The sequence below is a fragment of the Antechinus flavipes genome, chromosome 2, assembly GCF_016432865.1.
Source record: "Antechinus flavipes isolate AdamAnt ecotype Samford, QLD, Australia chromosome 2, AdamAnt_v2, whole genome shotgun sequence".
NCBI lineage: Eukaryota > Metazoa > Chordata > Mammalia > Dasyuromorphia > Dasyuridae > Antechinus > Antechinus flavipes.
In genome coordinates this window covers 77,584,986-77,601,752 of record NC_067399.1, presented here as the reverse complement: position 1 = coordinate 77,601,752, position 16,767 = coordinate 77,584,986, and the positions used below count along the sequence as shown (strand labels likewise).

The 16,767-nt window shown below is 34.6% G+C and overlaps 1 protein-coding gene across 1 annotated transcript in view; it reads right to left on the bottom strand.

Annotated features, from left to right (window-relative positions):
• Nucleotides 1–16,767, bottom strand: part of WWOX (WW domain containing oxidoreductase) — a 1,223,908-nt gene that overhangs the window by 698,535 nt on the left and 508,606 nt on the right. The window lies entirely within an intron of this gene.

Sequence of the window (16,767 nt, the reverse complement as noted above, 5' to 3'; positions counted from 1 at the left end):
TTTAAAAGAAATACAAGCTTAGAATCAAGATAATGAGTTTGGTTTTAAGAATTATCAGTTTGAGATTCCAGTGGTACTACGTTTCATTGGAGATGTCTATCAGACATTTGGAAATTTGGATCTTGACTCACAGATCTATATCCAGTTTAAATCACTTTCCTGAATTATCCGATAGACATCTCCACATGAATATATCACTACCATTCCAAATACCTAAAATAAAACTCTTTATTCCTCCCCCTTTTCTAATCTTGCTACCTAAATCAGTTGGAGGCACTACCTTGAGTCCAGTCACTCAGGTTTGAATTTTCAATCTCAAAGATGTTTGGCTCTTTCCTCTCTCTCACTCACGATCTCTGACCAGTTGTGAAACCCTGTCAGATCCCATTTCCCTAACATTATATGCATTTTTTTTTTGGCTACATTCAGAATATTGTAATAGTCTCCTAAGAGTTCCTCTGCTTCTAGATTTTCCCATCCTCAATTCGTTTTCCACCAAGCTGCCAAGAAAATTTTCCTTTAGGTGAAAATTTATTACTTCAGTGAACAGTTCAAAAGCATTCACTACTTACTTATTGTCATTAGGAACAATTTTTGAGTCCTCAAGGTGACATCAAATCTACTTGGCATTGAAATCTCTTGTCCTAATACATATTTCCAAATATTTTATTTTTATCTCTATATTCCCAGTGACTAATAGAGTACAAGGCCCACAATAAACACACAACAAAAGTTTGTTATTTATCATTGATGAGAGTGCTCTGTCTTTTCTCTACTTGCTTTCCTGAAATCCGATCTGTCCTTTCTTTCTTCTTCTTGCAAATCCTTCTTTATATTTATTTAGTTCATTGCTATGTGATGTTCCCCTTTATATTTATTTGTATTTGCAACTAATACTGCTACTACACAATGAGCTCCACAATGACAAGGATCATGTTCTATATAAATTAGCTGTTAATCCAGGATGCTATAAAATCAATAAATATTTGTTAAATTATTGTAAATGGTTAGCTGGTGTCTGTCCCTTTGAAAACTTTCACTTCTCCACAATAATAATAGTTAACATTTATAAAGTGCTTACTATGGTCAGTTACTGTGCTAAGTGCTTTGCAATTATTGCAATTATTATCTCATTTGATCATCTGATTGGGAGGTACGTGTTATTATTATTCCCATTTTATATACTTTTATAGTTCCTATAGTTGTATAGTTTATAGTTTATAGTTTTGGAAATTGAGTCAAACTGGGGTTAAGTGGCTTATACAAGGTCATTATCTGAAGTTGGATTTAGGACTCAGGTCTTCCTGACCCCAGGCATGATGTTCTATTCATTATGCCACGCAGCAGACTCTTAAAAATAGCACAAATATAGTAGGTAGAGGTGAGGGCAAGAACATTCCAGGCACAAAGTACAGCCAGAGAAACGGCATAGAGCTGGGAATGTAAAAGGCAGAACACTAGATTGGAATCAAAATCTGCTAGTTCTAGCTGTGATCTGGGTTAAATCATTTACATCTCTCTGAGCCTCACCTTCCTCCTCCCTAAAATGAGGATAATCTAATTGGCCAGATCAAATGGGATCATGTATGTAAAAAGTTTCAGATCTTCAACTGCAAAACAAAGCTAAGCCAAAATAGGCTGATTCAATGTCTTTCCTTCCTATTCCCTCTATTAAAACACATGTTTAGAAAACTGAGAATAAGCTATGATTTCCTAGGTATGTAGATATCCATCTCTAATGAGCTCTCTACTTTCTTATCTTATGTGTCTCTTGTTCAGATTCTATAATAAATCTGCTCTGGAGATCAAATTCTTCCATTTTTTTTATTATCCAATGAATTCTAGTGTAGCACTTGGGTTGCTGGTCCACTATATTTTTTTGGATGCATAGTGACTACCTGATCTGCTTCTCTGGCATCAGAACCATTGCCACGAGAAGAATGACCAAGGAACTTGTCTTGGAAGCTTAAATTTAGAGGCTGACAGCTCTTACATTGAAATAGCAACGAGCAAATTTAAGGTTAATCAGCTTATCAGCAAGGATAACTAGTTAAATAGGAAGCTGCCAGATAATATTCCTTCTCCTAATACTTGTGTTCCATGTGAACTGTCCCCAGTCCAAGGCAAGGTAGTCTTATGTCTGCCTTATATAGCTCCCAACTAGATTTATGTGAGAAAAGTTGGTTTTAGGGATCTTTTCATACTTTCTGCCCCTAATACAGTTTAGAAAACAATCTACACTTACAATTACGTCCACAGTGATATCTTTTACATTATTTCTTAAAATCAGTCCCCACAAAATTAGAACACTAATGCATTGTTGGTAGAGTTGTGAACTTATCCAACCATTTTTGAGAAAAATTTGGAACTATGCCTCAAGGGCTATCAAACTGTTTATTCTTTTTGATCCAGCAATGTCACTACTGGTCTGTATCCCAAAGTTCATAAAATGGAAGGAAAGAACCTCCATATATAAAAATATTTATAGTAGATCATCTTGTAGTAGAAAAAAATTGGAAATTGAGGAGACAGCCAACTGAGAAATGACTAAACAACTTGTGGTATATGAATATAATGAAATACTATTGTACTATAAGAAATGATAAGCAGGCCCAGTATACCTGGAAAAGAAAAAACCTAGAAAGATCTTTATGAACTGATGTTGAGTGAAGTGAACAGAGCCAGGAAAACATCATACACAGTAATAGCAACATTGTGCATTGATTAGCTTTGACAGATTTAGCTCTTCTCAGCATTACAAGGAACTAAGACATACAAAGATTCCAAAAGACTCATGAGTGGAAAATGCTATCCACACCTAGAGAAAGAACTATGAAGTCTGAATGCAGATAAAAGCATACTATTTTCATCATTTTTTTCCTTTTTTTTTGTGGTTTTTCCCTTTTTGGTGATTTCTTCCTTTACAATATGATTAATGTGAAAATATGATTATTATGATTATACACTTATAACCTACATTAGATTGCTTGTTGTCTTGGGGAAGTAGAAAGGGAGAGAGGAAGGAAGAAAAATTTGGAACTCAAATCCTACAAAAGTAAATGTTGAAAACAATTTTTACATATAATTGGAAAAATAAAATACTATTAAGAGGGGAAAAAAGCAAATCACCACTAGTAACATGTTAGTTTATACATACTGTTATTCTTTACTACACCTTCCTTTACTTCTAACATCACTGGGGGTCCAATAAGATCAACATAAAAGTCTTTTCTAGTTCTAAATCCTAAGATGATAGTAATTCCATAATTTGTACCCATATAATATCACTGGAAGATAGAATTTTATAGCAATAGACATATGAGGATGATTGGAGTCAGTTTCCCAAATTGTACACCATGCCTATAGCATGCTCCTGATCAACTCTACATTTTTCATTCAGCTTCATGTTATAATCTAGATTATTTACATTTTTCATCCATTTTTTTCTTACCAGTGAGGACTATTTGATATACTAAGAGTTCAGTAAAAAAACTGGTTATTTACCACAAAGGTCCTTAAAGTGTGATCATTTGATGAAAATATGAGATACAGAAAAGGAACTATGATTTGAATTTTAACAAATCATTTAGTGTAAAAATAAACAACTAGAAATTGTCTCTAATAAACTAATATTAGTCTCCCCAGAGGGTTAATTATGTCGCTCTCTACTTAAGAAGAATGTAAATTACCAGTTTCAACAGATGTTCTTTTAAAAGAATTAGTTATTTGGGGAATGCTAGTCCTTTGTCAGAGCTCACCCCAGTGGAATATAAACATTAAAATCATCCAACTGTCTATGGCCCCTCCTTTCCCCGCAACTGTTATCCATATCAACAATACACTCTTTAGTTATCAGCTGCTTTAACAATAACATTTATGTGTGCCGGCCAGAACCAGTGTCCTAGTTTTTATACAACCTATTCAAAGTACTTCCCAAATTCCAATTCTACTAAATGCAGAGACATGCAGATAATAGTCTTATGCCATTATAAATGTCAAATACAGGCTTACTCTCCATCAACTATTCCATGCTGTAAGTAGTAAAAAATATTTTTATTTTCATTTTGTAGATTAGGAAACTGAGTTAAGTTACTGTCCCAAGATTACATAGCTGTTAAGTAGTGGAATTGGATTTAAATCCAGTTATTCTGAATCCACATGAAAAATCTATAGATTGACACAGATCACACAGATGACAGCTCAGCAATGGCTAACTTTTCCAGTTCTTCTGTGTATAGTTTTCTTGAATTACAAAGATGATAGACTAATAAGTGGCTTCCTTCAAATATGTGAGCAGATCCTTAATTGAGCTCATTAGTTCATATTAGTAGTAGGGTACACAGTTGGGGAATCAATTCTCAGAGGTCAGATTGTGCTGACACATCTGTTCTTTACACCAAAAAAAAAAAAAAAAAAAAAAAAGCCAAATCCTGACTTTGGTGTTCAGTGAAGCCAATCACCTGTCTACATCACCTGCAAGAGATGAAAAAAATGGAAGGAAAAAAAGGGATAAATAATTTATCCAGCATAAATATTAAAGAAAATCGCAGAACATAGTCTGGTGTCACAATGTTGTTGTTACAAAATCATCTTGTTATAGCTTCTGGCAAAACACTGTTGTCCTTAACATCACTAAGACAAAACCTGAGATTTGCCAAGCATGCCGTGGATGTCTGCTGCTGTCCAGGACACTTAGCAGGATGCCAAACTGCTAGTCACTCTGTCACAAAAGTCTATGGGGATCTGCTATCAGGAACAACTAACTAGGAAAGAGGAAAGGATTAGGAAAACAAGTAAGTGCAGACAGCAGAAGGAACCTCAGAAGCCCTGAAGTCCAAGGAATCCCTTCTCCATCATCCCATGACAAAGGGACATTCATTTGAAAACTTCCAAGGAAGAATAATCTCATATATATGCTAAAGAAGTTCATTTCACTTCTAGTTAGTTCTAATTAATAAATTTAATTTTTTTCTCTGTAAATGTAGGAAATTTAAATAGATGACCTCTAAGGTCTCTTCCACCTGTTATCCATGCATCAGTAACTATAAATTCACTTAAACCAACATTTGATGAAAATGAATGGAAAAGAATTTAGGATTTATTAATCACTTACTATGTGCCAAGTATTGTGCCAAGCAGAGATATAAAAAAGACAAATCCCTGCTTGTAATCTCAAATAGCTTATAATCTAATGGAGGAGGCAGCATACAAGGGAAGTGATGTTCAAGGAGAAGCACTGTGGTCAACAAAGTTCCAAGGAGAGTTAGAAGGGTCAGAGGGGCCTAGATGAACAATTTTCATTCAGTAGAATTCTTGTGATCTTGGTTCATGGTTTTAGAACCTGGGGGTGGGGGAAGAGAAGGAAAAGTTATTTAAAGAGCAGCATGGTACCTCATTAGTCAGTAAGTCCTTCAGGAAACATTTATGAAGTATCTTTATGTGCCAGAGACTGTGCCAAGCACTGGTAATACAAAAAAAGGTAAAATTCAATCCCTGCTCTCAAAGAGTTCACAAGCTATCGGGCAACAAAATACAAACAACTATGTACAAACAATATATGTATTGTCTATGAATAACTATGTTTATATATGTGTGTATGTACGCCTATATGACTGTACATTAGGTTTATACATACATGCACACACACATAAATGATAAAAAAAGATTAGGGAGTGAAGTAAATCAGGATTGGGGCATTCTTAAAATAACAGTCAGAAAAAAGCAATCACCAATCAGATGATAAATTACATTTAAGTGAATCAGACTCCCTTTGATTGAAATGCTGGAAATGCTAGGATTAGCTGCCTATAGCAGTCTATTCCAACTTGGAATCTAAGATTATGCATTAATAATAATAACTACTCCTATTTTAGTAGAACTTCATAGGTTTACAAATTATGGAAAAAATTTGGGGAAAAAATAACAGGTTTTTCCAAATTTTCTTGTTTCTGTTAAGGACAGGACTTTCTAAGTAAGAATGAAGGCTCCCCACTGACCTCTCTCTATTTCCCTTGCCCCCACCTACACAATTAATAACCAAGTCTTGTCATTTCTTCTTCCACAACATCTTTTCCATTCATCTCCTGTCCCCTCTCACAGCCACTGCCCTAGTTCACCCACATCACTTCTTGTCCAGACTACAGCAAGAACCTTCTAATTCATCACAACAACTAGGGTCTCTCCATGCTCTGATCCAGCTGCCAAAGAACTGCAAAGTAATTTTCCAAAAGCACTGGTCTGACCATTTCACTCCCACACACACATTCAATGCATTCCAATTGCTCACTATTCCCATTAGGGTGCAATATAGACTCCTCTGTTTTTTAGAGTCCATCATCGTCCCCCAACTTACCTTTCCAGACTCACTAAATATTACTGCCCTTCCTACCCTCTTCTCCAGCACCCTGGCCTGCTTTTACACATCATACTCCTGTCTTTGGATATCCCTGCCTGTCTATTCTCCAAATGCCTTCTCCCTCCACCTCAAGGAATATCTTGTTTCCATCAAAACTTGGCTAAAAGGGTTCCCTTCTCCATAAATCCATTCCTGATCCTTTGCCCAGCTAGTAGTGTCCCCCACCAAAATGGCACTTATTTATTGTACACAGATTTGATATATGCTTTGATATGTTCAAATTGTTTCCTTCTAGGAATATAAGCTTTTTTGGGGGGGAGGGGACTCCTTTATTTTTGTCTTTATATTCCTAGATCTGAAGCACAAAACCAGTAACATAGTAAGTGCTTAAATATTTATTGATTGATTGACCCATCTTGCAGATAGCCAAATATTACTATGTTCATTTTATAGAGGAAAAAAATAAGTCACAGCCAAGAACTCTTTTCTTTACAAACCACCAATAACCCCAACTCCTTTCTCCAAGCAGCTAATCTTATCTCCTAATTTGTTAGAAAATAGAACCCACATACTCTAAGCTTCCTTACTTCCCTTACCTCAGAACCAATCTATATCTCTATACATCCTCTCTTCCTTTGTTACAAACTCAGAAGTGGCCCTTCTTGTCGAGGCTGAAATTCTTTGATTGTTCTCTTTGTGCCAACTCTTCCTTTTTTCTCCAGGAATGTTCCTCTTAATTAATTTCTACTCTTCTATCTTCAATCTCTTCTTATTCACTGGCTTCTTCCCTAGTCCAGATGATCTCATTAGTGACTTTAGTTTCAATTATCATTTCTGCCTGGTGGCTCTCAAATCAATATGTCTAGCGTGAATCTCCAGTTTTAGATCATCAACTACTTGTAGTATATCTCTACTTGGATGTCCCACTGGCATCTCAAACTCAACCTTCCCAAACTAGAGATTCACTATCTTTCTACTTAAGAAATCTATCCTTCCTCTATAATTCTCAGTTTCTGCTAAGTATAAAACCATTTACCTAGTCAATCAACATTGGAGTCATTCTTGATTCTTCTTCAACCTTCATGTTCAGTCACTTTCTAAGGTCCTATAAAAGTCCACAATATCTCATATTCCTACTTTTCTCTTCATTCACATAGTTATCAACCTAATTCAAGCCCTCATCAACTCCCAAATGGACTCTGCTAATAATTTCTTAATTGTTGTCCCTTCTAAAATAGTGTTAAGGTACAGTTCTGAACATATTATTGAAACCCCTCCCCCAGTAGATCCCCATATTTTCTAGTAAAAAGTTAAAAACTCATCAATCAGGCCAGCTTCTGCAACCATCATAGAGGGGGAGGACCATTGTAGAAAAGTGCTCAAAGTCTTCAACATCACAGGAAATATCTACTGACCAACTGATATCCATATGAGACAGGCATAGGAGCCCTGGGAGTAGCAGCAGCTCTCATCTGCTGTAAAGGACTCTAGGAGCTTTCCAGCTTTGCCCCTAAAACTTTCAATATGTGTTGTCTCCTACATTGGAATGTGAGCTCCTTGAGATCAGCACTAGTCTTAATTTTAATTTTGTATCTTCAGGGCTTAGCACAGTGCTCATATCTGGATTAATTAACAATATTAATTAATAATTAAGTCCTAGAAAACTGGAATATTTATTCTGCAAGACTGAGATTCTATCTCCTAACCCCTACTCTTATGTATTTGTATAATTAGTATGCTCCCTCTGCACCTTCAACTTTCAGAATTCATATTTTCTTCCAAGATGTAGTTCAGGTACTATTTCCTCCATGAGATCATCCTTCATTTACCCAGTTGAGAGTAAATGTCTCTCACTCCTCCTTCAATTATCTTGCATATACTTCTCCCTACATGGGGTATGGTTCAAGATAATGAATGCTGCTTCAGGGAAATTACTTTTGTCTTTTTAATGGGCCAAAAGCCTAGCACAGTGTCTTGGATACAGTAGAACTTAAATGATTTCTGAATTTGTTTAATTGTATTGGCAACCAGTGTATCTGCACTAGGATTGAAATCCAAGTATCTTCTGATTCTTCTGCCTTTTCCATAGTACCAATTGGCTTTTTGGGAATATGCCATTCATAACTGGACTATATTTCATTAAACATTTACCTCATTCAAATTTTAGCCCCCTCTGTCTAGTAGCTGAGGTTTAATAAAACTGAATACTTCTAATTAAATATTATAAATAAAATATTTGATTGTTCTAATGAGTCATTTATTTGAAGGGAGGAATTCCATGCCAACATTCAGAATGAGACAGGTAAGAGAATAGTACTTCCAAGAAAGGTTATATAGAAAATGGCTTTCCTCTCACAAAGATGGGAAGCAAGTTGCTGGGCCAAGGATGTCTCAGAGGACCACAGCTTTGACCTGGAAGGGGCCTGATAGGTCAATAGTCCATCTTCTTGATCTTACAGCTGAGGATCAGGATGATACATGATCTGCCCAAGGTCAGAAAGCTGGTGAGTGGATGGAACTGGTATTTGAACCCAAGTTATCCAATTCCAAATCCAGCACATTTTTTACTTTGCTTTGTTGTCTCCTAACCAAAGCAGGATGATGACAAACTGTTCTTTTCATCTATGGGCAACAATGAAAGACTGCTCAAAATGTCCTGCATATAATGAGTGAAAGTTTTTTAAAAATAGGTACCATTAAAAGACAAACTAATTCTTCAGTCATTAATGTAAATTCACCATATATTAATCTAACACACTGGGAAATTATATATCTGCAAAACATTTAAACATTCAAATTTTCCCAAGCAAATATGTAATCCCCTATAAAATTGTAAATTCTACAAAGGCAAAATCTGAAAGCCAAGAAAGTTTGACCTTAGTAGGTTCAAGAATACATAACAAGAGGGTAACTAGAATAGTGAAGGGACTTGAGATCATCCCACATTAAGAATAATAGAAGGAATAGGGATACTTGGACAAGACAAGATGCTCACAGATCACACAGTTAGAAAGTGGCTGAGACAGGATGTTTTCTTCATCATCATAATTCTCCCAGTGCTGACACAGGCATGGGCACATAGTAGAGTCTCGGGGGATCATAGGAGATAGAGCTAAAAGTGACCTTGAAATGTCCTTCATTTCACAGATAAGGAAATGAGACCAAAAGATTAAGAGATCTATACAAAATCACAAGTTGGCAAGTAAGATTTGAACATATGTTGCCTGATTCAAAAGCCAGTGGTATTTCCCTTACACCCCTCTGAAACTTAATATGTAACCATCACATTTAATTGAACAATGGGAGAAATAAAGATCAATATATTAGTAGTTTTAGTGCCCACTAGAAGAGGTAAAACTATATGGCTGAAATTACAATGAAGGGAGCCAGAATATTTGGGCATACTAGGGAATTGCCAGGTTTCTGTTTTGTCATCCATATATAAAATGAAGAATTAAATTCAAGTAATTGCTAGGGTTCCTCTTCCAGCTCTAACATTAAATGAGACTGGAAATATATGAGATCTCCATTAAAACTTAATGCATAAGCTCTCAAACTATATACAAATATTACTGTTTTCCACTTTGATAATTAATAAATTGTAATGTAAAATCAAACTTTGGATTAAGTATTCACAATTATTAGGCTACAAGTCAATTGCATACAACATGCAGATATAAATGCAGCTAATAAGTCTTACTGTAATGATTAATCAATTTATGAATACATTATTTAAACTAATAGTTCAGGTAAGGTATCTTAAACAAGTAACAGAGCACATCGACCAATTCAAATACCAGCTACCAGATCAATAGCAAACTGTAAGTAAACTCTAGGGAAAAAAAGTACACTTGGGGGGGGGGGGAAACCTGAAAATAAGAGGCCTAACTAGAAAATGTGACATAGTTTTAATTGTTTTTAAAAAGAGAATGAAAAAGAATATTTACCAAAATAAGGTGATATCCCTGAACTTTAAATGACTGGGCCAGTATGTGTTGCTTGAGACACTGTTATTCATTGCTATACTGCATTCATTCAGCAAATATTTTTTAAGTGATTGCTATATTCAAAACTTCAAGCTGAGTACTGGGTAATACATGTTTAATATAGGCAAGGCCCCTGACCACATGGAGCATCCATCCGGTAAGTAGCGATACATATTATGAAATAATAATTTAGCCATTAACATCTCATCAAATACACATATTGACCAAGAGTCTTCCAAATTAATTGCTAAACAAAATCCAACAAGATTTTAATAAGTTATTGTGGAGCAAATTCATCTGATTCTCTAAATGTTATAAATATTTTTATCAACATTAGTTTGGGCTTAAATTTTACATGTCATGGAGATTCTCTTTTCTACAGAGATTCTCCTCTCTACTTGCATTGCTGTCACAGCAAGTGACGCAATAAATCAAATTTCCCCCCACTGTTAAACTCAACAGGGTTTCTTGCAAGGAATACAGTCCAGGCTTTGATGGTGAGCTGTAGCTATGTCTCTCTCAATTATTTTTTATATTAAGGCTAATTAATGTGAGTTTATTAAATAAAAAAGATAGGGCACTAGTTTCTGAAGGTGTGATATTTTATCACAATTTCAAGTGAGGCTGCATTTTTTAAAATTAATTAGAATCTGGCAAGAATAGCCACACATTATTGAGTAAGTAACAGCAGTTAAGTGAAACAGATGAAATATTGGTAAGCAATGCAGACCACAGTATAAGTATGTGAAAGAGGTCAGAGGTTAATCCCTATTGATTTTCAAGTCCGTGCAGAGCACCACTGGGAAAGACAGGTTCTGTTGGCAATCAGGGAGCACAAATACATTATAAATCTTACTGTCCGCCTTCACTGATCAGTGTCACTTACTTCCTTCACTAAAGACCATTAGGAAACTCCAGCAAATTCACCAATATATGAATAGAAAATAGAGCATTCTGTCCAGGAATGTTTTGAGATAGAAAACATTCTGGAAACTTTCAAGGCCCTCCATCCAGTCAACTAGATTCTATTCATAATCACAGCATACCTATTTTTTCCTTTATTTGTCTAAAAATTAACTTTAGAGGATATATATGAAATATGTATGTTTGTCATCAAGAGGACAGAATTACATTTGGACAAAATGGTTGACTTTTGTATTTGTATGAGTGGAACTTCCCCAAAATTTCAATAAATGGAAAATATAACCCTTTCTTGAGAGACAACAGAAGAATCAGAATCAAGAAAAAAAGATAAATAAGTTTTTTTAGCAGTTGTTTTTACACAGTTGTGATGGTGCTAATTTGAAGCTATGATTCCATTTATATAGGGGACTCAGGATATGGAAACTCCCTCCAACAATATGTGATTCTTGTATTAAACTTAAAGAGTTTCTTAGGAGGTGAAAGATTAAGTGACTTGCTTAGCATAAAAGAGCCAATGTTTATCAGATATGGGATCTTAGCCCAGTTTTTCCTCACTGCAGTCCAGCTCTCTAACCACTCTGTGAAGCATAGCTTTGCTTAAGTGAAGGAAGAATTTAGTTATTTGACTAAGATACACTGATTAAAACTATACCACAAGCTATCAATCTGTCCTGGGATGGAAATTTAAAGAATTCTGGTATTATTTCTAGCCCCTCTAAGGAAGAAACTATCCTGCTCTTTTCTTACTACTTCCTATTCTCTCCCTCCCTCATGACTCCCAAATCCCAATCCAACTCCTTTTATGATTGTTAATAATTTGTTAATTGTTATTGTTATATAATATAATTTGCTATATTCTTAATAAATATAATTTTGACTTTGGTTTTTCCCTGTTGTGTTTGTACCATCTTTTGGCACTCAAGTAGATTTAGTTCTCTACAAAACAGAAGTCCTGTACCTTTTTTGTGCCTGAATCCCTTCTCAGAATATTACACACACACACACACAAATACATATATACAGAAAACTAAAACCAATTATATTTGTATAAGTAAATCTAAAAATATTTTAAACAAGTTCATGGGCCTCATTTTAGGAACTCTGCTTTAAAAGATAATATTTCTCTGTCTATCCCTTTTGTACTTGTTATACCTTTATTCATGAACAATGATACACTGGCCTTTTTACAATAGTTTGATAGGATGAGTTAGCATACACTGTGCTTTTCATTGTCACTTCTAGTCTCCCCTCTGTGATCATAAGTCAACAACCTCTCATCCTTTGAGATTCACTCCATAGAGCTGTGTATAATTTAATCCAGATCCTGGTGGACATTATCTATCAACAACCACATCATTCTCCCTAATTTCTCATAGATGTCAAAATCATTCCTATCTGATCTTATACTAGGGACTCAAAAGCTGACATTCCCTCAAATATCCATTCTTCTCAACTCCCCTTACCTCTTCTACTCTATCTCAGTCATACCCATTAATGGTCAGGTTTTTGATTATGCCATTATGTACAAATGTTATAATTTTATGATCAAGAATTTTGAAATTTTATGAGCATAACCTTCGTTTGTTTCATTGCTTTTAGTATCACTTTTCCTAAATCTATTCTTCATGCTCATCCCAACTTCTAGCCTCCCCACCCCATCCTCATCAGTACTCTCCCAGACCATCACACATGGTCTGCTTTCATTTCCCCCCCTACACACACACACACACACACACACACACACACACACATACATAGATGATCAGTTCAATGTTTACACTATGCTCTACTCAAATACCTATTGCCTTATGTCGCTTATGTCTTAACAAACCCCAATACTACATCATTCCCATCATTCCTTTTCTTTGTTCTTAGTCACATGCTATACAATAGTGTCAGAGAAAAAAATGTTGTCTGTTCTATAATCACGTCATCCAATTTGAACTTGAATATTATTACTTTCTTCTTCAAACTCCACATTTTTCCTGTCATCCATATCTCTCCCATCTTCTCACCAGACTTGTCTCATGCTTTACCAAAAATGTAGAATCATTTATCTGCTGAGAACTCTGCTTTAGTGTTACATCTCAAAACCTTAAGACATCAGATCCTGTTCTTTCCATTACTTCAGTGCTCCTTTTACTTATATCCTTTATTCCATTTAATCCCATATAATCAGTTTGCCCCACAATCATGTTCCCTCTTCCTTAATTTTTCCTTATATACTGGTTCATTTCTTTTTACCTGCAAACATGCTTAATTCTTCTGTATCCTTAAAAAAATGCTCATTTGATCTTAGCATTCCATCAAGCTATCAGTCTATATCTCTGCTTCCTTCTATATCCAAACTCCTAGAAAATACTAATTTTTTATTATTTAATCTCCTCCTTCAATCATTTCTCAACCTCTTAAAATTATGTTCATCATTCTGTCCTCATCATTCAACTGAAAGTGCTCTTTCAAAAGTTACTAATAACTACTTAACAGCCAAATCCTATGGTCTTTTACTTCTAAGTAACTTTTTTTGACCTCTATGTAGCATTTGACATAGCTGACTATACTCTTGTTTTTTGGACAGTGTCCTCTACCTGTTCTCCTTCTACCTGTATGTCTGTTCCTTCTTGCATTTCACTGGATTATCACCCAAATTCCAACAATAAACTGTCTTTCAAAATATCAATCTGGGTATCAGTGTCAATCCTCAATTTCTTGTTTTCATTCAGCCCATATATCCAATCCATTGCCAAAAGTTTATAATTTTAACCTTCACAACATTTCTTATGTGAGCTAATCATCTCTCAAATGGACTACTATCATAGCTTTCTAATTGGTCTTCCTGTTTCAAGCCCCTCTCTATTACAAATAATTCTCCATTCACTTTCCAAAGTAATTTTTCCTAAAGCAAATGTAGGAGTATGCCATCGCCTTGCTCAGTAAACCCCAAGTGCTACCCATCATCCCTAGGATCAAATAAAATATGTTTTGTTGGATGTTAAGGTTATTTAAAACCTAATACCTTCCTATACTTTCAGTCTTCTTATATTTTGCTCCGTTTTACTCTATGATCCAGCCATCCCAATATTAGCTGTTTCTCAAACACTACTTTCTTTTCCCTGTCTCCTAGCTATACTATCTGAAATATTCTCCCTTCTTATTTTTCTCTAATTGTATCCCTGGCTTTCTTCTAATTTCACCTGTTCTTGGTTGCCTTTTCCTTCCTAGATAGCTGCTAAAGGTTTTATACTTTAAAAATGACTATATATCCTATATAGCTATGTATACAACTAGTTACATGTTTTCTCACCCACTGGTTGTCAGTTCTCTGTAAGAAGGAGCTATTTTGTTCTTTGTTTTTCCATTCTTTATGTCATGAGGTTTTGGCCAAGAGCCTATTCCACTAAGTGCTTAATAATGCAAGCTGACTGACAGACCCTGAAAAGCCCAGAAGTGAACTTAAAAGATTTTCTTTCTTCTTCTAAGATATAAGGCCTAGATAATAAGAAAACATATGCAAATTACCAACATCTCTACATAAAATATGAACTTGAACTAGAGAACTGTCCCAAAATATCACTGATATTTACCTTTCCTAAATGGAGCAAGGCCAGCGAAAATTCAATTGTCCTGGTGCTGGCCGGAAAGTAGTTCGTGAAGAAGCCCCATTCTATGTCTCCCTAGATATACCCCAGGCCAAATGAGGGCCTACCAAACTTTGGTTCTCAGTGTTTTACAGTATCACAATGACTCAGTGAAATTTCTCAAAATAATTTGAATTTGACAAATTGTTTTGACAACCAAATTTTAAGTTCTAATGATGACTGGATATGACCTCTTATGTTAATTGAACCAAACACCACAGAACTCATTCAATGAAGTTGAATGATCACACTTTTTATCAAGAAGAATTAATATGATTTCCAATATAGCAAGAGGGTTAAGAAACAAATGTGGGTTTTCTCATGGAGGGCAAAGACGCTATTACTTCCACTTATCTCTTCTATAGACTGCAACTGATCTTTGTAATAACCACTAGCTCACTTGCTAGAAAGCCAGCTTGCAAAACATAGTTTGGGAGGAGGGAGAGTTCTAAATGAGCTTGACATTACATTTAAAAATATCATTTAAGGGAATTTTAAGCTGTCTAAGAAGATGGATCCACTGTGTTTGTTTTCTACATTAATGAGCTATAAAAAGAATGGAATAGGCCATAAATACGGTATTTTTGTAACAGCCTTTACTAAAAATGCTAGTACTTGTGTTTATCATTTATATCCTTGTATACAACCTCAAAATTGATTACACTTTAAACCATACATAACTTGCTCTGTGTTTCATTTTGTGCCATCCTACAAACAGTTTTATAACTCAGTTAATATATTCCATATTTTGTGTTCTTATTGATTATGAATATTTCTTTAGGGGATTTTATTGCTTTTAAAATAACAAATGTTAGGTATTATAAAAAATAGAAAAACCAATTGCAACTTTTATATTTTCCTTCTCATGATAGTTCTAATACATAAATTTTAGCATGAATATTTCTAAAATATAATTTTTATCTTTCATATTTATATATTTTTAAAAAGAACTGCCTTAATATAAAGTATTACATAAGAACAATGTTTTTGCCCTATTTAAATTTCCTTTAAAATACATTTGACTGATTCTATCATTTCTTCTGCCAATTAAAAAATTAAAATTCTAACATATTATCTATGTATAACATGATAACTTTACACTGGTATATATTATCTTTCCTAATTGCCATACCACTTTATGGGCTCAAATATGATTTATAGATATGATATGATTTCACTATTAATTATCAAATTGGAAAAAAATAAAATCTTACATTATAAATTCTCTCCTGGAAATTAGTTTTATTATTTTTTCCATAATCCTATCACACAAGCAATAAGTGCATTGCGGCATGAACACTTTAATTTTTCCTGTTAGTTTTAAGCAAGCCCAGAGGTGAGGTTTAATAAGGATCAATGGCACTTTATCTGGGACAGGGCCACTTCACAGCATGCAAATTACACAGTAACACTTACAAAAAGAAATAGATTTAATTAAAAAAAAGTAGAACCACAGGCTCTGGAAATTCAATTAAAGGATTTATGCAAAGGTTTGCTAGGTTTTTATATGCAGTTACTGCTTACATAATGAGCTTTTCATATTAAAAATCAATAGGTAATCTAGAGTAGAAGATCATCCCCTTAAATACATTTTTTAAATCAATTTGAAAAATAGTCCATCAACTGCTGTGACTACTCTAGCTGGTTCGATTAGGCTAAGAGCAATATTTAGATTGTAAGACGTGCTATGGAATATCTATGCTCTGATTTTGCTTTCAAGTGTTCTTAGATGTTGGAGTGCCAAAGATAATCATAGAGCAATTCAAGATTGTGTAAAATGTATAAATAATTAATTTAATTACTAGCAAGAACCCATGATTTTGAAATATAATAATAGCCAAGGTAGCCATGGATAACAATCTGA